Source organism: Ailuropoda melanoleuca, chromosome 5, assembly GCF_002007445.2.
Source record: "Ailuropoda melanoleuca isolate Jingjing chromosome 5, ASM200744v2, whole genome shotgun sequence".
Taxonomy (NCBI): domain Eukaryota; kingdom Metazoa; phylum Chordata; class Mammalia; order Carnivora; family Ursidae; genus Ailuropoda; species Ailuropoda melanoleuca.
Genome location: NC_048222.1, coordinates 71755070 through 71778762, shown reverse-complemented (window position 1 = coordinate 71778762; position 23693 = coordinate 71755070). Strand labels below are relative to the sequence as shown.

Genomic DNA, 23693 nt, shown 5'->3' with positions numbered 1-23693 from the left:
GACGGGCGGCAGGGGCGGGTAGGGAGGGGACGAGGGCGGGAGCGGTTTTCCCGCCGCCTGGCTGAGGCCTGGTCTCAGGACCGTGGCCCTGGAGAATCATTACTGGTCCATCAGGGGAAGGGACGGGGCTGGTGGTGCAGGAGGGGTCGGTCCGCGGCCCGCGGGGCCGGGACGCGCGTACCCGCGCCCACTGAGCTTTGGCTCTCGCACTATCGCCGCGCCCAGGAGGTTTCCGGTCACAGCACGTTTCTGGGCGTTTCAGTGCTTCCCAGGCCTTTCTCCAGCCGCCGCCCTTCCCTCCCTGGGCTGCTGGACCCCGCTCCCGAGGGGAGGGACGTCGGGGTCGTGTCCCTTGGTGCTTGCTGGCGGGGCGGAGGGGTGGGGGGGGGTGCCCGCTGCGGTGCGGGTGAGGGGGATGGGGACTGGAATACAGGCAACCAGGAGGACTCCGAGAGGGGCAGCTATTGGGGGTCGTTGAAGGGGGTCTGATCATGGGGTGTGTAAGCTCCAGCGCAAAGGAGGCGTGGGTCTTGGGGGCGATCTGGCCGGTGGAGAGGTGGGTGCCCCAGGCAGAGGGAGAGATGTGGAGGCAGGGACATGACTTGCTGGGGTCAAGGACTGGAGGAGTGGGAGGGGAGCCCGAGGTTCCAGGTCAGTCCAGTGCCCTGCAGAGCCTGTCTGGTGCAAGGCGACGCCCCCACACTCGGCAGTGTGACCTGGCTAAGGTAGCCTTTGTGAGCCACAATGTCCTCCGTGTCCTCCTGAGTAGGTGGGAAAATAGCTCGCTGTTGGAACGATTTGTAAGACATGCGAATGAAATCATGCCTTTCCCAGCATCACGCAGCTTAATAAACTTAGATCCTTTCCCTTCTGGAAGGAGAAGGAAGTCAACTTGTGAGGCTTCTGTGGACACTAGGAACACAGCTAAGAGCCAAATAGAGTCCAACAGAATCGCTAAGAGTCCTTCCGGAATAGGTGCCTGGCCTGGCTGGCCATCTGTTTCTGGAATGCACATCCTCTGACAGACTGGGTCTGCATTAAGGCCAGGATCTCAACTTGTTTATTCTTTTTAAGAATTCTTACACATCACAACAGAGGCAACTGACTGAACTGACTGCATGGACACACACACACTCACAAAAACACACATTTAATGGCATTCTCTCTCTCGTAGGTACACACAACCACTCAGGTTATCCTCAGCCAGAATTCCTTGACTTGCAAGTTTTATGTTGGGTTTGGGATTCTAGCTTTAATGGTAGAGATCTAACAGGGTCTGAGAGGTGGGACCCCGGTACCGCTAAGGCAGAGCCCTCGGGAAAACCTCAGGCACCAGCGAGAGCAGAGATACGTGCCTGAAGTCACACAACTTGTGGGTTGGGCTTTGTGGGATTTTGACCCTGATGAGTCACTGGAGTGTTGAGAATGCCCTCATAAACCATTTCTGTGACTCAGTGTTGCCACCTATAAATTAGGAGCAAGGATGCCGGCCTTATAGGTTCCCTTAGGGTAGGTGCAGTCTTAAACAGCTGCTCCCACCTTAAGGCAGCTGGTGGGTGGGACTGTCATTTTTGTGGGGTGGTGTGGGTGCGGCCTTCCAGTGAGTTCAGTGCCCTGGCATGGCTGAGGCAACTCAGAGAAGCAGGGAAAAGCCTGGTGGGGAGGGTGGTACCCCCCCCCCAAAGGGAGGGGAGGAGGAAGGCTGGAGAGGTGCGGCACATTTGGTGGAGAGAGACATCACGGATTTCCAGTGGCCTCTTCCCAGGGGCAGAGCACGGCTCTGTGAATGCCTGGATGCTGGCCAGGACAAGGGAAGCTTCCCTTTGTAACAAATGTGGACTCTGATTTGGGAACTAGTTTGATGGCATAGGCAGGGCTGTTACATGCAAACAGGTGTACATGTTCTTCCTGCCTGAGGGCGGCAGTCAGCCGAACCCTCCGGAACCTGGCCCCTTCCTCGTGTCCTGCTCCAGGTGGGCCCTGCTCTGACGAAAGGTCCATCCTTGGAGCTCTTCCATAGCGCTTTACAGAATGCCATGCTGAGCGGGCTTTGCCGACGTCAGCTCTTAAAGGTCACTGAAACATCCCAGTGAAGCCTAGAGACAGCATTGGCTGGTGAGACCCCTCTTCGCTCTGGTCTGGGTATTGTCTTCCCGCCCCTTTGTCCTCTGAGCATTATGCTGCCCCTCTCCTCGGCAGCTCATTGATATCTTTTTACCTGTAGTGAGAACACCCTCATATGCACACCTGGAATATTCTCTCCCACCTCGGTCAGTCCTTCCCATCCTCAAGGGCTAGTGCAACCACCACCACCTTCAGTCCTTCCCTGACAGCTCCAGCCTGGCTCTGGGAACTAACACAGCATTCAGAGTCCCTTCATACACTTGTGTCTGATTGTGAGGTGCCTGCCATTATTCTATGTTTATGAATTTTAATTTTTCATCTGGAGTGTCGGTTTCCTGGTGACAGAGAGGCTCCCAGATATGTCTTCATATTCCTATGGCACCGAAAGTGATGCTGAATGTGTTTCAGGCTCTCACTAAATACGTCCGGGTATAACTGGTAGGCTGTATTCATTTCCTTCTCCCTGTCCTGGGGCTCTGAGCCATGCCTAGCTAGGAAGAGGTAGGTTCTTGGTAAGACGAAGGAAAGGGGTATACTTACACGCCAGGGCCTTGCTAGGAAAGCAGTCAGCTTTAGCAGCATTTTTGTTCTCTTTCCAGTGTGACAACTCCTACCCCCAAAACTTAGTGACTTAAAACCAACTGTTTGTTTGCTCATGAACCTGCCGGCCTGGCTGGGCTCAGGCAGGCAATTTTGCTGCCCGTTCTTGCCTGGGGTTGCTTGTGTGGTTGCATTCAGATGGGAGCCCATTGGTGCGGGTCCGAGATGACCTCCCTCACGTGGCTGCAGTCGGTGCTGGCCCTCAGCTGGAGCTCCTCAGTTCTCCATGGAGCCACTCATCCTTTCCATGGGCCAGGCCGACTCTTCACAGCATGGCTGCTTCGTTCTGAGAGGCCTTTCTTGCCAAGGCCTAAGAGTCATTCAGTGTCACTTCTGCATTCTATTGACTAAAAAAGTCACAGGGCCAGCCAAGACTCTGGGGGGACACGGACCCCATCTCTTGATAGGAGGAGTGGCGAGAGTCACACTGCAAAAAGGCATGTGGGATGGGAGGGATGGTTGTGGCTGTTTTTAAAACCATACTATCTCATTAAGAGAGGCAGGGCTTTCAGTAATGTCGTTGTGCAATAGCCCGGGAGGGCCCATATCCCTGGACCTGACACCCCTCTGCACCCCTGCCCTTAGCTCACCAGACCCACGGCCTAGAAACCAGGTGGCTCTGACGTGCGGCCTGAGGCAAAGGCTCATGATTCTGGCTGGATCGTGTGGGAAGGGCCCCGGGTGGAGAGAGGGAGGCTCCACAGAGCATTAGGAAAAGAAGAAAGATGAGAGAGGGGCCCACCTGGAGGGTTTGGTGCCCACGTGATCCAGAGGAAAACTAAGCAACTGTTGGGTGCCATACTGTGGTCTCTGTGTCAGACTAGGACCACTTTCTTTCTGGCAGTCAAGTTTACCTTCCAGCTTTCCATCCACTAGGGGCACAGGTTCAACAAGTATCTTCGTGGATGTTAAGAATTTCCCTCTAATAGGAAATTCAGAAGAGCTATGTGTTTAAATGGCTGCTCGAGACTTTTCAGGAAGGAAAAAATCCATTGTCTCTCATGCCGATGCTTACTGAGCTTCAGAAAGTGAAGCCTTTAGGGGCAGCTGTGTGATTCCAAGCCCCCTCGGTGGTGGAGAGGGCCCTTCTGAGCGGGCGCAGCCCCTCGTTGTCACCGCAGACCCCCGCCCCAACCATTAGTCCTTCCCTGTATCTGCAGCCCTCTGGCCTTAGCCCTTGGGTGGGAAGAGGCCAGATCCTTCTAGGGGCCCAGACGCAGCTCAGCTACCTCCAGAATAAGATCTGGAGCAGCCCAGGAAGCTATAATACTGCCGAGTGCTGGGGGCGCCTGGGGGGCTCAGTCGGTTAAGCGTCTGCCTTGGGCTCAGGTCATGCTCCTGGGGTCCTGGGATTGAGCCTCATGTCAGGCTCCCTGCTCTTCAGGGAATCTGCTTCTCCCTCTCTCTCTGCCCCAAGCCCCACTCGTGCTCAATCTCTCTCGAATAAATAAATAAAATCTTAAAAAAAAAATACTGGGGCGCCTGGGTGGCACAGCGGTTAAGCGTCTGCCTTCGGCTCAGGGCGTGATCCCGGCGTTATGGGATCGAGCCCCCATGTCAGGCTCCTCTGCTGTGAGCCTGCTTCTTCCTCTCCCTCTCCCTGCTTGTGTTCCCTCTCTCGCTGGCTGTCTCTATCTCTGTCGAATAAATAAAATCTTTAAAAAAAAAAAAATACTGCTGAGTGCCAAGAAGTGTGCTTTCCCTGGCTCAAGAAGCAAGGGAAATAATGCCATCAGTCTCAGCAACTGAGTGCCACATGGAAAGTTCAGAGGGTTCACCAGTTGGAAACATCTGTGCAGATGTCGAGCACCTCAACACCTACAGGGCGCAGGGCCCTGTGCTGAGCAGCGCCTGGGGCAGGCCAACCAAGGGGGCAAGGGCCTGGCCGTGTTTCTGTTCTGCGGGCGCCATACAGGCCATGGACGCAGTGGCCCTGCGGGCGCCATACAGGCCATGGACGCAGTGGCCCTTCTGCTCTTGCTTCTGCTACATTACATGCTACACACGGGCCACCACACGGAGAGTACTATGTGCTTTCACGTTTAGTGTCCAGGCCAGCGCGGGACGCGTGGCGATTGAAGGCGAATGAGAAAGCCGGGCCTAGAAACACATACACGGGCAGCACTGTTGAGTATGTGACACCCAGGGATTGCTTGTCGCTGTAGATTGTGATGAGCGCGCCTTCCCCCACCTCTGCCGAGAGGGACCAGTGCTCCTAGGGCAAATGGCTGGAGCAAGAGAGGACAAAAGGAGCCTACAATATTGTTCTATTTTTTTAAGATTTTATTTGAAAGAGAGCAAGAGCGAGAGAGCGAGGGAGAGTGCACACCGCACGAGCAGTGGGGAGGAAGAACCCCGTGTTAATGTTCGGTCTCAGATTCTCATCAGTAAAATGGGCAGGATAGTGGCTCCCACCTCCTACGGTCGCGCGAGAACCCCACGAGGTCACGTGTGTGAGGTGCTTCAGCGCAGTGCCCGGCTTGCGTGGGCGCTCACTGCCAGCTGCCTCATTGTCACTCTACATCACCGTCCCCGTTTTTACTGCGCCGTTTGGCAGGGACACCAGAGAGAGAGGGCAGGAGGAGCAGGTGGGAACAGCAGTTGTCGAGAGAGGACTGATGCCTCCTAACAGAATGAAGACACTCATTCTATCGACTGAATTAAAATATATAAGTCAGGGGGAAACACTGGGAGGAAACATTTTAATGTGTTAAGAGTGATCTTTTTTGGTGGGCTTATGTGACTTAAAGTTTTTTAACGTGTTTTCCAAAATATATTCAATAAATATTATTGAAACTTAGAAACGAATTACTGTAGAAGGACTCTGGTCAATTTCAACAGAGCTAATTGAAAACTGCTTTCAGCCTGAGTGGTTGGTTGTGTTTTTTCCCCTTCTGCCTGGTAGGTTCTGGAGAAGAGAGCCTGGATTCTCCATGGTCATCCCACGGGTAAGTTCATGAACTTCTCCTCTTGTTTGCTTGCTTTCTAAAGCGAGGACTCTTACTGTGCCTACTTCGGGGCTGTTTATCGGTTATTACTGCTTCAAGAGCACCTGACACAGAGGAAGCACACGAGTATGTGAACTGTTAATACTGTTATGATCGTGGGGGAAGGAATGCGGTGAGTGGTTCCCAGATGTCTCGGAGGAAAGCATTCCTTCTAGGAGTAGCCTCGGCTATGCCTCCCCCTGACTTAGTAGCCTGTGACTAATGCAGACACTTCAGGCAGCTGGGCCTCCTGTGGGGCAACAGTGGTGGCAAGGGTGACAAACCAAGGCAAGGGAAGTGTTTTCTTCCCTTCTTGGCAGGGATTCAGAGATCAGTTTCTTCCCAGACTCAGGAGCCTGGCGTTAGGACACCGTGACTGACACCTACAGGATGAATGGTGTAGCTGTGCGTGCGCTGGAGTCCAGTGTAGGAATCCCTCAGATATTCACTCACTCGCTCATTCATTTGGCTATGAATTTCACATATGCTTATTAAATGCTTGCTACGTGTCAGGCCCTGTGGTAGGCAATGGGATGTAACCATTAAAATGCAAAACGATCAGGGCCCCTGAGTGGCTCAGTTGGTTAAGCGTCAGACTCTTGGTTTTGGCTCAGGTCATGTCCTCATGGGTCATGAGATTGAGCCCTTCATCTGGCTCCCTGCTCAGTGGGGAGTCTGTTGGAAGATGCTCTCCCTCTGCCCCTCTCCCCACTTATGCTCGCTCTCCCTCTTTCTCAAATAAATCTTTTAAAAAAATGCAGTTGGTTAAAAATTATATTGCAAAATTTGGGGCACCTGGGTGGCACAGCAGTTAAGCGTCTGCCTTCAGCCCAGGGCGTGATCCCGGCGTTATGGGATCAAGCCCCACATCAGGCTCTTCCGCTATGAGCCTGCTTCTTCCTCTCCCACTCCCCTGCTGTCTCTCTCTGTCGAATAAATAAATAAAATCTTTAAAAAAATTATATTGCAAAATTAAAAATGCAATTAAAAAGGGACTCAGATATCTGTGCACCCATGTTTGTAACAGCATTAGTCACAATAGCCCAAAAAGGTAGAAGCCACCCATGTGTCCATCGATGGATAGTGGCAAAATGTATAGACGTACAAAAGGATATTATTCAGCCATGAAAAAGGAAGGAACTTCTGACACATGCTACAGCATGGACAAACCTTGGAAACATTGTACTAAGAGAAATAAGCCAGTCACAAAAAACCTATACTGTACCTAGAGTGGCCAAATGCAGAGAGACAGAAAGTAGAATGATGGTTGTCAGGGGCTGGGGGGCGGGAGGAGGAGTGGAGAGTTCGTGTTTACCGGACACAGAGTTTCGATTTGGAATGATGACAAAAATTCTGAAGTTAGATGGTGGTGACCGTTGCATGACAGTGACAGTGTACTTAGTACACTGTACAGTTAAAAATGGTGAAACTGTAAGTTTTATGTTGTGTATATTTTAACACGGTTTTTTCAAGTGTGAAAAAATGATGATACTACCTTTAGATAGTGAACTAAAGCATAGAAAATAAGTTCATGAAAAAATTTACCTAACAGGCTCAGCCTTTACACTTTGTTTCCTTTAAAAATTTTCTGAACAGACACTTCAGTAACCAAGATGTATGGGTACCAAAGAAGCACATGAAAAGAGGCTCAACATCATGAGTCATTAGGAAAATATAACCAGAGTAAGACACCATGACACACCTAAATGGTTAAAGTTGAAGAGACTGACCAGACCCAGCGTTGAAGTCGTAGAGCAAGTGGAACCCTCATACACTCCTGGGGAGAATGTAAAATGGTACAACCACTTTGGAAACCAGTGTGGCAGTTTGTTCTAAAAAGTTAGCCATGTATACTGTTACGTGATCCAGCCATTGTACTCCTACAGATTTACCCAGGAAATGAAAGCATACATTCATACAAATAGGAAACAGTACAAATGTCCATCAACAGATAAACGGATAAACCAACTGTTATATGCAAACAATAGAATACTACTCGACAATAAAAGAAAAAGGATGAACCGTTGCTACTCCATGGATGAATCTCAAAATAAGTATGCTGGGCAAAACCAGGCAAAAAAGAGTATATACTGTATGATTACATTTATATAGAATTCTAGAAAATGTTAACTAATATATGGTGATAAGTCAATCAGTGGTTGCCTGCAAATGAGAGAGAAGTAAGGGAGGGCAGGAAGAAGAGATTATCAGGGGGCACAGGGAAATTTGGGAGGGAGTCGTAGATAAATCCTTTATTTTGATTATGGTCATTCGTCATGGTGTTTACATAGGTCAAAACTTATCAGGTTATGCATTTAAGTACGTACAGTTTATTACATTATAAGTACATACTTGTATAATGTACGTAATTGCACATTAGTAAAGTTGTTGAAGCCAAAATTAGAACAAAATTAATGCACGGGAAAAATGCAGTAAGTAAGGGGCAGGGAAACCACAGGGTTCCCCGAGGGCGCAGGACAGGGCTGTGCATGCAAGTGGTGGTGGTCGGGTAAGGCTTCCCAGCGGGAGCCACCTGAGGACGAGTAAGTGTTGTCAGGCAGCATGCGGGGTAGGAGAGGGTCTTTCCTAAGGAGGAGGAAATGAGTGGGAGGACTCACAGGCCCGAAAGAACCTGAGGCTGGAACTGGGTGTGGCTGGAACTCAGGGCAGGGGGGCAGTAGTGAGCCAGGAAGACCAGGGAGAGAAGCCAGTGACCAATTGTGAATGTGGATTTTCTCCTGAAGTCAATGGAGAAAGACTACAGGCAAGCAAGGGGCTGTCATATGTGCAGTTTGTTTAATTTTTTTAAAAATATTTTATTGATTGATTGATTGGTTTATAGCAAGCAGGTGGAGGGAGAGAGAGAATCCCAAGCAGACTCTGTGCTGAGCACAGAGCCCGACATGGGGCTCAATCCCTTGACCCTGAGATCATGACCTGAGCCGAAATCAAGAGTCAGCAGCTTAACAGACGGCACCACCCAGGCACCCCGCATGTGCGGTTTAGAAAGATGGTCCAGCTGCACCCTGAGAAGTGGCCTGGAGTGGGGTAGAGGGCAGGTGGGAATCTGGGTGTTGGTGAGGACATTTAACCAGTGGGGAGTGGCCCAAGACAAGAACAGTTGGGATATGCCGCTTCCCCCACCCATCTTTTCAGCACCCTGAAAAATTGGGACATTTGATCCCTGCTTTACAGAAAAGGAAAGGAAAGGGACTTGGAGCAATTAAGTAGCTTGCTTATAGTGACACAGCTTTTGAGCAGGACATCTGGGGTTTCCAGTCCGATGGGTTCTGAATCCGAAGTCCATTATGTTCACAGGCTTCTGTCTAATTTAAATAAAAGGCATCTGGGATGACTCCCCTCTCCCGCTGCCTGATTTTCTCACTCTCACTGTGGTTTTTTCCATGGGAGCATGAAACAAAAGATATAACATCGTCTGGGCATTCAGGAAAGGAAGGCTTCCTGGAGGAAGAGACATCTCATCGGAGCCCTGAAGAATTCTGAGGAAGAGGAAGAGCGAGTAAAGGAATAAGGTGGGGGAGTGGGGCAGGAGAAGAAGGAGAAGACGTTCTGGAGTGGAAAGAAGAGCATGTGTGACTGGCTGGGAGCAAGCTATTAAGTGGAATGCTTGAAGAACCGAGCCTCAGAGTGGCTGAAGATGGTGTGAGATCAGAGAGGCACACGATTTGACGCTGACTTTTCACTCTCTGTGGAGCAGCTTACAGAGTGGAGCGCATGGAAGAGAGGCCAGTAGGGTGAACCCTGTGGATCTGTTGGTGAGATCATGCCCACCAGGCATCTATCTGCCTTACAGTGGTTACCATGGAAACATTAGATGGTAGACCAAGAAGCGTCTAGTCAGCCCTTCTTATTAAAGATGATGAGAAGGGGGCGCCTGGGTGGCACAGCGGTTGAGCGTCTGCCTTCGGCTCAGGGCGTGATCCCAGCGTTGTGGGATCGAGCCCCACATCAGGCTCTTCTGCTGTGAGCCTGCTTCTTCCTCTCCCACTCCCCCTGCTTGTGTTCCCTCTCTCGCTGGCTGTCTCTATCTCTGTCGAATAAATAAATAAAATCTAAAAAAAAAAAAAAGATGATGAGAAGGACGAGATGGGGAAGTGATTTATTGACTTTCCTACTGGCAGCAGGGTAAAATACACAACATAAAATTTACCATTCTAGCCATTTTAAGTGTATGGCTCTGTGGCGGTAAGTACATTCATAATATTGGGCAGCCATCGCCAGCATCCATCTCCAGGAATTTCTCATCATTCTCATAAACTGAAACTCTATACCCATTACAGTAACTCCCGTATCCCCCTTCCCTCCCCAGGCCCTGGTAACTACTCTTCTATTTTCCATCTCTATGAATTTGATGACTCTGGATACATGAAATCCTCCACACATGCACAGTGGACTCATACAATATTTGTCTTTTTGTGCCCGGCTTATTTCCCTTGGTACGATGTCTTCAAGGTTCATCCATGTTGTGATATGTGACAGCATTTCCTTCCTTTGCAAAGCTGAATAATATTCCATTGTACTTATAGACCACATTTTTTTTCCTTCATCTGTTGATGGACACTTGGGTTCTTTCCACCTTTTGGCTATTGTAAATAATGCTGCTATAAACATGGGTATATTGGAAACCTACTTGTAGATGTGGATTATTGGTATTTAGTGAAGAAGACAGACTTCTGGCTGATGAGTTTCAAGTAAAAGGGAAGGAAAATAGGGGGAAAGAAATGTTTTCCCTAAAAGTCAACTTTAAGTATTCTTTGTGCCTGAATACTCTATGGACTTATTCTAGGCAGTGCTCTCCTTTGCTGTTGTCCTGAATGTGGTCCGTCAAGACTGCATGTGGGTCCAACTTGAGTTAGCATGACAGACCGAGCAGAGCACCGTTCTCTTAGGACACAGGTTTGCCTGGGGACACTTCTCCTGGGGAATTCTTTGGGCTTCTTGGAAAACCGCCGAAAGACCAGCTAGTTTGTTCCACCATCTACAAGAATATAGGCTCCATGATGGCAGGATCATGTGTATTCTGTCTGTTTTATTAACTAGTGAGTCTTTAGCACCTGGCACTCAAAATTTGTCAAATAAGCAAACGTGTCTTCCACTGATCGGACCCCCTGTGCGCTCCTAGGCAAGTCTTATCTCAGGAAAAGAAGAGGCCACTTGACTAGAAGCAGACTCAGGAGCTTACCCAGGCTCTGATGCTGTCTGACGTGCAGTGTGTCCTTCGCTTATCCCTTGTACTTCCTGGCTTCTTGTTGCTCAGCTGATGGAAATGACACCTGCTTGGACTGACCTGGTGTGAGCATCGAGGGGCTCATGTAAATAAAAATGTTGTAGAAATGAATGCCATGATTGTGTCTAGCTCTGGCTTCTCTGCGGGACACCAGTCCTGTATCGACAACTAACCTGTCACCTGCGGGCACCTCTCACATCTCAGCACCTCCCCGCAAGCAGCACCCTTTCCCAACTTCCCATTTTCCCTCACTGTATTGCTATTTTCTTGGTCTTTTTGCTTTAACTCGAGTCCCATTTAGCTCCTCCCTCTCTCTGGCATCCCCTCTCCTGCCCTGAGTCTGGCTACTTCTTTTCTTTGGTGGCCTGGTTTCCTCTGTCTCCACACCAAGACGGGAGTCCTTCCCGCTAGTCCGACCACTGCCAAAGCCTTTTGACCATCTTTTGCCTCTTGACTTTTCTTCTGCCGGAAAAGAACCTCTGATGGGCAGCTCTGGTTTATCAGGCCTCTACTCAGAAATGACTAATGATATTCAGACACACAAGGATGCCTACTATCAAAAACAGAAAGTAACAAATGCTGGCAAGGATGCAGAGAAATTGGAAGCCTCGTGTGCCGTGGGTGGGAAAGTACAGTGGCACAGCCACTATGGGAAACAGCGTGGTGGTTCCTAAAAAAATTAAAGATAGAACTATTGTATGATGCAGCAATCCTGCTTCTGGGTATCATGCTCCGAAGAATTAAAGGCAGGGACTCAAAGAGATATTCACACGCTCATGTTCACGGCAACAATATTCATGAGAGCCAAGGGACGGAAACAGCACAAGTGTTTATCAACAGACAAGTAGATAAACGAAATGTGGTCTACACCTATAATGGAATATTATCCAGCCTTAAAAAGAAAGGAAATTCTGTCACGTGTTACAACGTGGATGAATCTTAAAGATAGCACGTTAAGGGAAGTAAGCCAGTCACAAAAAAAGCAAACTCGCTATGATTCCACTTAAATGAGGTACCTAGAGCAGTCACATTTATAGAGGCAGAGGGTAGAATGGGAGTAACCTGGGGTTTGGGGAGCGGGGGGAGGGAGGAAAGAGGATTTGTTGTTTACTAGGTACAGACTTTCAAATTTGCAAGAGGAAAAGATTCTGGAGCTGTGTTTCACAACAACATGAATATACGTCACATTAATGAGCTGTCTACTTAAAACAGGATGGGAAATTTGATGTTACGTGCTTTTCACCACAATGTTTAAAAATGACTGATGGATTAAGGGCCTAAATCTATCTTCTGCACCCTGGCCTTTCAAGCCCTCCCATGTCTTCTCTCGTTTACCTAACCTGGACCTGCCCTGAACGTCCCGGCCTCTCTGTCTCAGCAAGCACCGCTCCCTCTGGCTGGAGCATTGACTTCACTCCTCCCCACTCTGTTGAGATCCCATGCTTTAAAAACCCAGCTCAAGTGCTCCATTCTGCTGTGTCTGTGGCTCGTCCACACTGCGATCACTGTCCACACAGCATTGGCTTGGAGGTGTTTCCTTGCGTGCCTTCCTTTGCTCCCCGCACTAGACTGAATTCCAGAGGCTGGAGAGGATGTACTTGCTCCGGCTCCCAGCACAGTCCAGTCCAACCGTGGTAGGGCACTGCTGGTTTGAGGGGGACGCTTTGCCTCCCCGTGAGACCATTTCTGACTCTCTTTCCTTGTCTGTCTGGGTCTTGTGTGCTGACCTCCGCCCCTTCCTGATCTGTGAGCTTGCAAAGGGCAGAGCCTGGATCGTATGCTTTTTGCACCTTGTGCCCAGCCTGGAGCCTGCACAAATGTTTGATGGTTATAAAAATGGGTGAGAATCCATAGCCACTGGCTTTGTTGCCTCTCAACCTGATGGGAAACTGAAAAGGAATCGATGGAGCTCTTCTTTCTCCTACCCTCTTGGAATTGTAAACTCTGGGTCAGAGCTGTCAGGCTGCCTCAGCATTTCTCGGTCAAGCAAGCATAGCTGCCAAGAGCGCAGAGGAAGGGGATGGACGAGGCGCCTCAAACATCTCACAGAGGATCGTACTTGTTGCCTCCCGCGCTCCCAGCCAAAGGCCTTTTCATTAGACCAGATGTGATGGCTCGGGGCTGGCCGGGCTTCCTGTCACTGATGGGCTCTTGTTTAACATCTCAGCTGGACTTGGCTGCATTGGACAGCCCAGGGAAGAGGCTGGTCCACTGGGGTGCATTTGGACATTAGCGTCTTGTATGTGTGCCCATCTGCTGGCCTGGCAGCTTCCCTCTGCGTCTGCCTTCTCCTCGGAAGCTCTCAGCAGGGGGAGCTGGCTCTGTCCATCACCTCATAGAAACCAGACCTCCCTATGTTCAGAGGAACAGGCTGAGTTAGGTCTGGGTTTTTTCTGGAATAGTTCAGATGATCGTTATTTTATTCACTGGAATGGAGATGAAGTGCTAAACGTCGCAGTTGAGTGTGATGTACATTTTATATCTTTGTAAAGTTTTTTACGTAAATTCACTAATTTAAAAAATCCTTTGGACAGCCCCTTGCCCTTAATTCTTGTGTTACGTGAGCTACGGGGAAACCAAGAGACAAGATGTTCCAGCTGGGAACACAATTTTCTGTTTCTGAGCAACATTAGGCATTGCCTTTAGGACAGACAGACGGCAGAGGCTACAGTGAGCCCTGTGTGGGCAGTGTTTTGAAACATCCCCACGGTCCTCTCTGGCGAATGGTAGATCTCCACCTTTCTTATCTTCCGGTCTGCTGGCACTTTGATTTGGTTGCTGGTTCCTGATCCTCAATCCCCATTTTGAGCTGAGACTTTTGTATTAGTCATGCCTTTTTATTTTCTGATGTTTGACATCTGGGGCCTTGCTCATGCTGGAGGGACTGCCCCTCCCAGGGCTGGCCAATTTCTAGAGATAGTGAAGACCTGCCTGCTGCAAGTACGCATTTCCTAAGCAATCTGACCAATCCAAAGTCCACACCCCAACCTCCTTTATCCGGCCGTCATACTCTGGGCCACTATCCGCTTATCCTAATCCCCCCAGGGCCGGGTCTTGGAAAAGTAGGGACAGCTCCTATATCCCAGAGCCCACCCAAATGCCTCAGATCCTAAACCTGCTTCCTTGCTTTGCCTCTCCAGCAAAAGCCACAGTGAAGGCTCTTGTCCCTGTTTCCCCCTCTCTTCCTCTCCCTCTTGACTGACCCTGGTGCTTTCCAGTGTGGCCCTGCATGGCATGCTGTGTCCCCTAGTTTTAGGTGCACGTGTGAAAAACTTCTTCCTTCGTGACAGTCACTAGACCTGATTAAAACAGTCCCAGATACAATTTACAATGTCTTATAGTTTCTCTTTGGCTCAAATCTTGGCAATTCCTGGTGACACTCACAATGGAACTTGGCTCCTTGCTCTTGGCCTTGACTCTTCCATCAAAGATTAAGCTTGTTACCTGGCTCTTCAGACTATCTGCTTTCCTTTCTCTCTAGCCAATGTCAATCCAGACACAGCAAGCAGAGCTGAACTTATGCTTGGAAGGGTTTACCTTCACAGGGTAATCGGAGTTGCCTTAGAGGCTCCAAGCCCTCAGATCAGCTCACTCTGATGCTTAAAATTTTCCCATCATCAAATCATTCCCTTTGCCTTGGCGTCATCCTCTGCTTTCTCTCTCTCTCTCTTTTTTTGATTTGAAATATGCTTTCTCAATTGCTTTTCCCCTTATAATGAAAGAGTAGAGATTAGATCGAAATGACACACGGATCTCTTTCTTCTATTATCCCAAATCCAATGAAATGACAAAAAATATATCTTTATCAAGAAGAGCCTCCAGGCTCAAACACACTAGTTCCCCTCCACCTGTACTGAGAGCATTTAGAAGAATGATGTATTTCTGGGGCACCTGAGTGGCTCAGTCAGTTAAGCGTCTGCCTTCAGCTCAGGTCTTTGTGGGTCGAGCCTTGCATGGGCTCCTTGCTCAGCGGGGAGCCTGCTTCTCCCTCTCCCTCTGCCCCCTCCCCCACCCCCACTCCTGCTCTCTCTCCCCTTGTCTCACTCTTTCTCAAATAAATAAAATCTTAAAAAAAAGAGAATCATTTCTTTCTGATTACCACTAGATTTTGATGGGAAAAAATCAATTTTAAGTTAAAGGATATCAGTCGAAAAAATAGAATCATCATGTAGAATTCCCAAATCCTTAGAAAAAAAAATGCAATCTAATAAAAGCCAGAAGAGAAATAAAATAAAGAATGAGAAAGCATAACAAGTAAAAAACACAAAAGATAATCAGGATAACTCTAAGTACATCAGTAATCACATCAAATGAAAGTGGGTTAAAAAATTCTATTTAAAGTCTCTCAGATTGAGCTAAAAAAAGAAAAACAACCTCAAATCCAGGAATATATACTTTAGAGGAGAACTTCTTAAAATGAAATGTCTTTAGGACAGTTGAAAACAAAACATGAAAAAGATGTTTTAAGCAAATGTTAATAAAATGTATCAGACAAAAATAGAATTCAAAGTGAAAATTATTATAAGAGAGAAGTTTTTTTAATTTTAAAAGTAATAATTCATCAAGGAGTTATAGTAGTTATAAATCCTTTGTAACTAATAATGTAGCTTCAAAACATAGTAAGCATAAACTGACAGAAGTATAAAGAGAAATTAATGAATTCGTAATCATAGTGGAAGATTGAAAAGATCTCTTTCAGATATTGACAAAGTAAACAAAAATTAAGTGAAGATGCAGAGGGTCTGAATAAATGAACTCTTTACAAATAACTGTATGTAGAATTTTATACACAACAAAGAGAAGCTATATTATTTTGACACACTTAACAAACACGAATAAATTTTAGCTACCAGGTCACAAAGAAAATCTCAATACCAAAAATGCAGGATGGCCACAACAAAGAAAATGATCGCAAAAGAAAACAAAAAATGAAAAGTCATATGTTAATTTAAGAAAGAATCAAAACCTCTTGGTAGTGATTATTTCTGGAGAAGAGTTGGAGGTGGGTCTGGAAGTCTTTAAATATCCTCTCATGCATGAAGTATTTGCTTGAATTTTATATTAAGCACATCAGTAATCTAAGCCATCAGTGTGTAAAGTATGTAAAGTATCCTGAAACATCTGAAGTAACAAATATATAAAGTAACAAATGAATAAGATATATAATAAGCAAATACCATTATTTTTCAAAACCTGTGGATGAATATAAAGCAGTAGCCAGAAAGAATGTATAGCCTCAAATGAACATATTAGAAAAGAGTAAATGCAGAACATAAGAGAACTAAGCATTCAGTTGAAAAAGGCTTTTTTAAAAGCCCCCTCAAAACTAAAAGAAAGGCTAATCCAAATAAAAGTTTCAAACATTAAAGAGAGAAGACTGTTATTTGAGTTACTATCATTATCTACTACAAACGTCCTAGAGAATCAGTTGAGACACCCAGTAATCCAACAAATAAGAATAAAACAATGTGCTATTTTTGCTCCTTATTTGTATAAAATTTAGAACGTCCCCTGTTTGTAGGGATATGGGAAATAGGCACTCACACACCCAGGATTGGTAGGGAGGTAAATTGGTCCATTTTCGAGGGAAATTCAGCAGAATCTATTCACGTTTTCTTTTATTTCATCTTATTTTATTTTATTTTTTGGTTTTTAGTTTAAATTCAATTAATTAACATATAATGTACCATTTGTTCCAGGGGTATAGGTCTGTGATTCATCCGTCTTGTATAATACCCAGTGCTCATTACAACACACACCCTCCCCAGTGTCCATCACCCAGTTACCCCATCCCTCTACCCCCTCCTGTCTGCAACCCTCAGTTTGTTTCCTATGATTAAGAGTCTCTTATGATTTGTCTCCCTCTCTGGTTTGGTTTTGTTTCATTTTTTCCTCTCTTCTATGATCCTCTGCCTTGTTTCTTAAATTCCACATATCAGTGAGATCATATGATAATTGTCTTTCTCTGATTGACTTAATTTCGCTTAGCATAATATCTTCTAGTTCCATCCATACCATTGCAAATGGCAAGATTTCAATTTCTGATGGCTGAGTAATATTCCACTATATATATCTATATATATCTATATCTATATATCTATATCTATATCTATATATCACCTCTTCTTTACCCAATTATCTGTTGATGGGCATCTGGGCTCTTTCCATAGTTTGGTTATTGTGGACATTGCTGCTATATACATTGGGGTGCAGGTGCCCCTTCAGGTCACTACATTTGTATGTCTGGGGTAAATTCCCAGGAGTGCAATGCTAGGTCGTAGGGTAGCTCTATTTTCATCTACCCACATTTTAAAAATGCTTATCCGGGGGCGCCTAGGTGGCTCAGTTGTTAAACGTCTGCCTTCGGCTCAGGTCATTCCCAGGGTCCTGGGATCGAGCCCCGCATTGGGCTCCCTGCTCAGCGGGAAGCCTGCTTCTCCCTCTCCCACTCCCACTGCTTGTGTTCCCTCTCTCGCTGACTATCTCTCTCTCTGTCAAATAAATAAATGAAATCTTTAAAAAAATAAAATAAATAAATAAAATAAAAACGCTTATCCTTTGACAAACAATTGCACTTATAGCTATCCTAGAATGACACTGTCACCTGTTCCCGAAGAAACTTGCACAAGGAGTTCGCTGCAGCATTGTTTGAAGTTGGGATATTTAAGAGTCATCTCGATGTTTATCAACACAAAACAAAAATCATCATGTATTTATACTATGGAATATCATGCAGAATTAAAAAGAATGATATAAATGTACTACATATTGTTAATTGAAAACATACACAAAATTTAAAAAAATAGCTGCTTTATCCGATACAGCTGTTGGCAGACCCCAAAGTAATTGCCATACTGCCTCCTTGATGCCAAGTCCTCTAGTGGTTGGAAGAGTGAAGTGCTTGCTTTTCAGTTTTCTATGGCTAGAGGTGTGGCCACATGACACATTTGACAAATGAAATGATATGGAATTTTGTTGGTAGGTTTCCAGGAAATTCTTGATTTTCTGATTGAAAGGTCAGATACAGCAGTCCTTTTCCCTTCTAGTCTGAACACAAACATGTAGCAGGTGGACTGCTTTAAGGGGAGAGTCATCTTGCAGCAATGAGGTCACAAACGAGGGAAAGTTCCAGAGAATCACCAGGACAGTGGTGACACCCAAGGTCATGGACCCCTGAGCTAACTCTAGGACTACTCATGTCTGGAATTCTTAGACTGCGAGTCAAATAAAATCCCCATTTGTTTAAGTTACTTTTTGTAAAAGTTTCTAGAGGAACATATTTCTAATGGATACAATCACCTATTGGTTTATGTACATTCAGAGAAGATACACAGAGAATATCCAGAAGGATTCTCACCAAATTGTTTATGGTTACCACCCTGGAATGGAGTGGGATTGACTTTTTCCTCTAAACAGTTTTGTAGTGTTTCAAATATTTTCAATAAGGAAGTATTTGTGTATGAATCAGGTAATTACCAATTTTTAAGACACATAAAACTTTTTTTGGAGGGTGGGGGCAGAGGGAGAGGGAGAGAGGGAATCCTAAGCAGGCTTCCCACGCAGCCTGGAGTCCCAGGCAGAGCTCGATCCCACAACCTTGAATCATGACCCCAGTGAAAATCAAGAGTCAGAGGCTAAGCAGACTGAGCCACCTAGGTGCCCCAGCAACAAAGCCTTTTTATGTTAAAATTTCGAGATACAGCCAAATAGAAAAGAAAAAGATGTTGCAGCCTCAGCACACAGAGATAAACATTGTCTATTTGCTCTCTTTTTCAACTAATTGATTTTATGTTTTAGAAGTTTTTGGTTCACAGAAAAATTGAGCAGAGAGCACAGAAAATTTCTATATACTATCCCCCCCCCCCAGTTTCTCCTATTTTTAACGTCTTGCATTATTGTGGTACATCCCTGACAATTAATGAACCAGTATTGATACACTATTATTAACTAAAGCCTGTAGTTTACCTCAAGTTTCAGTCTCTGTGTTGGACAAAGAATTCTATGGGTTTGGACAAATGTATGATGACGTATGTCCATAGCTACGGTATCTTACAGGTGAGTTTCACTGCCCTAAAAATCACCCATGCTTCACCTACTCATCCCTTTCCTCCTCCCCACCGCCACTCAACCCCAGGCAGCCATTGATCTTGTTATTGTCTCCATAGTTTTGCCTCTTCTGGAATGTCATACAGTTGGAAACATACAGTATGTAGCCCTTTCAGATTGGCCTCTTTCACTTAGCAATATGCACTTGAAGTTCCTCCAGGGTTTTCATGGTTTGCTAGCTCATTCTTTTGAGCATGGAATAATATTGCATTGTCTGAATGCATGCTTTATTTATCCCTCCCCCTCCCAGGAGACAGCTCAGTGGTTTCCAAGTTTCGGCAGTTGTGAGTACAGCTGCAATCGATATCTGTGTGCAGGTTTTCTTGTGGACACAAGTTTTCAACTCATTTGGGTATACGCACCAAGTAGCACGATTGCTGGGTGGTGTGGTAAGGGTAGGTTTAACTTTGTAAGAAACTGCCCAACTGTCTTCTAAAGTGGCCGTACCATTTTGCATGCCCACCAGCAATGGATGACAGTTCCTTTGGCTCTGTCAACATTTGGTATTGTCAGATCTTTGGACATTAGCCATTCTAATATGTGTGCCGTGGTGTTTCATTGTGGCTTTAATTTGCAGTTGCCTCATGACATATGATGTAGTGCATCTGCTCTTACGCTTATTTGCCATCTGTCACACTCTCTTCATAAAATGTGTAACCAGGTGACAGCTGAGGCTTCTGGTCCCTTGAAGTCAGATACGACTTATTAACCTCCTTATTCTAAGTTCTAAGAAAGTGCTAATCCTTCTTTGAGAGAAATCTAGACTAGGTTAGACAAGGAAAGTCTGATCGGAGAGGAGAAATTTCTAATGCTCAGCACCTGGTCCTGGCCCTCCTCTGGCAGTCCCTGTCTCTGTGTATGTCACCATCAACTTGGGTAAGCCAGAGCCCTCGGGGCCACCCTCCCCTCCCTCTCCCTCTTCCTCATATTCAAGTTATGGTCAGCTCTAACTTCAGAATATTTCTCAAATCCACTCGTCCCCACCCCTGCCATCACAACCAAAAACAGTAACAGCCTGTTTTTTCTTTCTTTCTTTTTAAAGATTTTATTTATTTATTTGGCAGAGAGAGGCAGAGAGAGCGCACAAGCAGGGGGAGCAGCAGGCAGAGGGGAAGCAGGCTCCCTGCTGAGCAAGGAGCCCGATGCGGGACTTGATCCCAGGACCCTGGGATAATGACCTGAGCCCAAGGGAGACGTTTAACTGACTGAGCCACCCAGGGACCCAAAACTATATTTTTTCTCACCAGAATTACTTCAAGTGGGACAATAGCTAGACTCAACATGCAAATCTCTTCAAGTCACACTCTTGCTTCCAGAATAGGCAAAACCTCTAACACAGTCCCCGCTCCACAAACACCACTCCCCACTCTACTCACATTGGCCTGATTTAGTCCCTCCTCTCCATGTCCCTCAGACCTCAGGCCCTTTGCATGTGCAGTTTCCTCTAGTTAGAATCCTTACTTGCTTTAATACCTGGGAACACCTGCTCCGTATTCATAACTCAGCTCAAGTAGGCATCACTTGGCAAGGAAACTGACTCCCTGAGTGGGACAAGCCTCCCTCTCACAGCTCAGGCTCCCTCTCCTGTGGAACTCCTGTTACAGCTGCAATTTTGTAAAGCTTGTGTGATCGGAGCTTTCACTATTAGCCAGTGAACTCCATGAAATTGGAGATTTTTGTCTGCTTTTGTTCATCATTTTATCCCCAGGGCTTAATACACTGCCATACTCATAGCAGGCACTCAATAAATATTTGCGGAATGAATAAAGGACTAAATGAATCACTTCTGTCTAGAATTCTACATGTAGAATTCTCCTGGCTGCCTCCTTCTAAGGCTGGTGTAATAATTCAGATAAAACACCACCCCAAAACATGAGTGACTCTGAGACAGATACAGCCTATTAAACTCTGCTATGGAGGATGTTTTTTGACTTTCTGTGAAAGGATCCAGTACAACAAGATACTGTTTCTTTGTCCCAGCACACAGCTGTACCTGGAATCTAGCATGTATTTTACATCATTTGCGTTTCCTTGGAGCTTGAGGGAAGCGCTCAGGATTCCACATGCCAACATTTGGACACATTTGTAAGATCTGAATTTCAGCACCCTATCGTATGACTGGCAGGAGGGAAGTCCCTGGGTTTAGCTCTGTCTGCCTCCTCTTGCATTTGGATGATGTGGACATATGACGGGTGCAGATGGGCACCTCTATTTCTTCCAGGAACTTGCAGCCTGCCTTATCCAGGACTGGGCATGTGTTAGGAGAAATTCCGGACCAGAACTTCCCCCTGAGTCATCTGTCATAAGATTTAGGAACAAATCCACTAAGGCAGGGCCCCGAGGGGAGTGGGGGGGGGCTTGAAGAACCAAAGAAGACTTTGGGTGCCTGGTCATTTTTAAGCCCCTTCTCAGTGAATTCCTCCTGTGGAAGGGGTAGGTCTGACCCTAGGCACTGTCTGTGGCCATAACTGAATGGACTGCAGAAGGACACCTGAGTGAATGTGGGTAAATGAGTTGATCGTCCTGGAATTGCGGGCTGGCATAGAGACTCTTTAGTTCTCATCTAACAGACAAGTTGGAAGGCCATGTGCAGTCAGGGCTGGCATGACTGTTTCTTCCACGTGTGCACAGAGGCAGGGCAAGCGAACAAGCAGGGAGAGACAGGTACCCTGCAGCTCAATAAGACAAGGGACCGTTTGGTCCACGTTCCTGGCTCCGGGCTGTGTTTCCCATCTCAGCATTTGACAAGACACCCCTGAGTCTAATTTGCACTTGAGCACTTCCTTGGCAGACGCCTGTTCCGTATAAACACACAGAGAGAAGGGTGGGGAGGAGGGGCATCTTGAGAGACATTTCAAAGGCAGAAGCTCTAGTCCTTCACAGAGTGGACGTCAGTGTGCAGGTGGAGCAGGAAGAGGGAGGGGACATTGGCTGGATGCTCATTCGTGCCCAGTCCCGTACTGGCAACCTCCTGCGCATCAACTCTGTTTTGAATTTCATGAACCTTTTGCAGCAGATCTTATTATCCTCCAGTGACAGACAAGGAAACAGAGGCTCAAAGAGGTCACGCAATGTCCCAAGGTCACACAAGTAGCAGGTGGCACAGAAACAGATATGGGGCTGGCATCAGAAACCAAGATGACAACTCCAGTGGCTCTTGCCTAAAAGACCGATGGGCTGAGCAGAAGTGGATGGGGATGGCTGGGTGGCCATTATCTCCCTGTCCAGGAAAGTGGCGGCACATCTCTCTTGTCCTGGGTACGCCTGACTCTCATCTGTCCGTGCTACACAATGCCTCGGACACTGCCCTGTGCAGAATTCCTTCTCTGCCCCTCAGCCCCTGTCTCTTTCCTCCTCTGACATGTCAGGGTGCAATTAACACTTTAGCTTTCATAAGCAGGTACCTTTTTGACCCATTGTTCAGTCCAGGGGAGGTCTGCGCTCAGTGTCCTTGAAGGGCTGGCACAGTTCCCATTGGGGTGTCGGGGGAAAGGGGGTGCGAGAGGAAGGAAGAGGAAAGTGTATGTTCTGGTTGGAGAGCAGCAGTCTTTTTGCTTTTCCCTCCTTGTGGCTTGTCTGCAGCTTCCTACCTCAGGCACTACATTCTCTCAGGAGCCAGAGCGGATCATGCTAGAAGTTACCCTTCTGTATGCACAGCACAAGCATGGTTTCCATGGGAACAACTCAGAAGGAGGATGCTAGCATTCTGGGCTCTTTGTGGCCTTGGATAAACAATGGATTGGATGTTTCTGAGTAGCCCAGAAACTTCTCTCTTCCTTCTCTATCTAACACGGTTTACAGCCCCTCCCACCACACATGCAAAAAGCAAGCAAAAAGAAAATTTAAGTCAATTCAGTCTTCAGTATGTAGGAACCCTCCCCCCAAAAAACCTGTTTATTTTTATAAACCAAGGACGTGATGGGTGCCTGGGTGGCTCAGTTGTTAAGTGTCTGCCTTCGGCTCAGGGCATGATCCCGGGGTCCTGGGATCGAGCCCCGTGTCAGGCTCCCTGCTCCGCTGGGAGCCTGCTTCTTCCTCTCCCACTCTCCCTGCTTGTGTTCCCTCTCTCGTTGGCTGTCTCTCTCTGTCAAATAAATAAATAAAATCTTTTAAAAAAAATAAACCAAGTATGTGTGAGTTTTTAAAACTTATACCTATCAAACCCAGGTAAAAGTACAAAGAATCTAGGAAAGAATTTGAACAAGGACCACAGACATTTCTGCAGGGGGTTGACACCTCGTCTGCCCAGTCACTGCCAGATCTAGAAGTCTCTGCGGTGCTGTCCCTCAGTGAAGGACTCATTCATTCATTCATTCATTCCATCATCACTTACGGAGCACCCAGCCAGCACGAGTTACTGTACCACAAAGAATACTTCAGGAACTCATGGCTTATTGAGGAAGACAAATCGTGGGAAAATATAAATCGCAGGTGAATCCAGACCTGGGGTAGGAGGGAGTCAAGCAGCTCCAGTCCCACATGTGATAACTTGACCATCAGGTAGTCTGCCCTTTGCTTCTTGCTCTGGTGACTCTTGGTCTTTCTCTTTCTAGACCTCCTTGTAAGGATTGGAAGCTGCCATTAAGCCCCTGTGTTCCCAGTACCTTTCAGCTCACTTTTCAGATGCT

General features: G+C 46.8%; 1 long non-coding RNA gene across 2 annotated transcripts in view; it reads left to right on the top strand.

Annotated features, from left to right (window-relative positions):
- LOC117802386 overlaps window positions 1-23693 on the top strand; it is a 31606-nt gene that overhangs the window by 807 nt on the left and 7106 nt on the right. The window contains exons 2-3 of one of the 2 annotated variants that reach the window (XR_004625741.1): window positions 5630-5672; window positions 7308-9680. This is a non-coding gene — a long non-coding RNA (uncharacterized LOC117802386). Of the gene's footprint in view, window positions 1-5629; window positions 5673-7307; window positions 9681-23693 lie in introns of those variants that run through there. The other variant, XR_004625740.1, reaches the window with a different exon arrangement.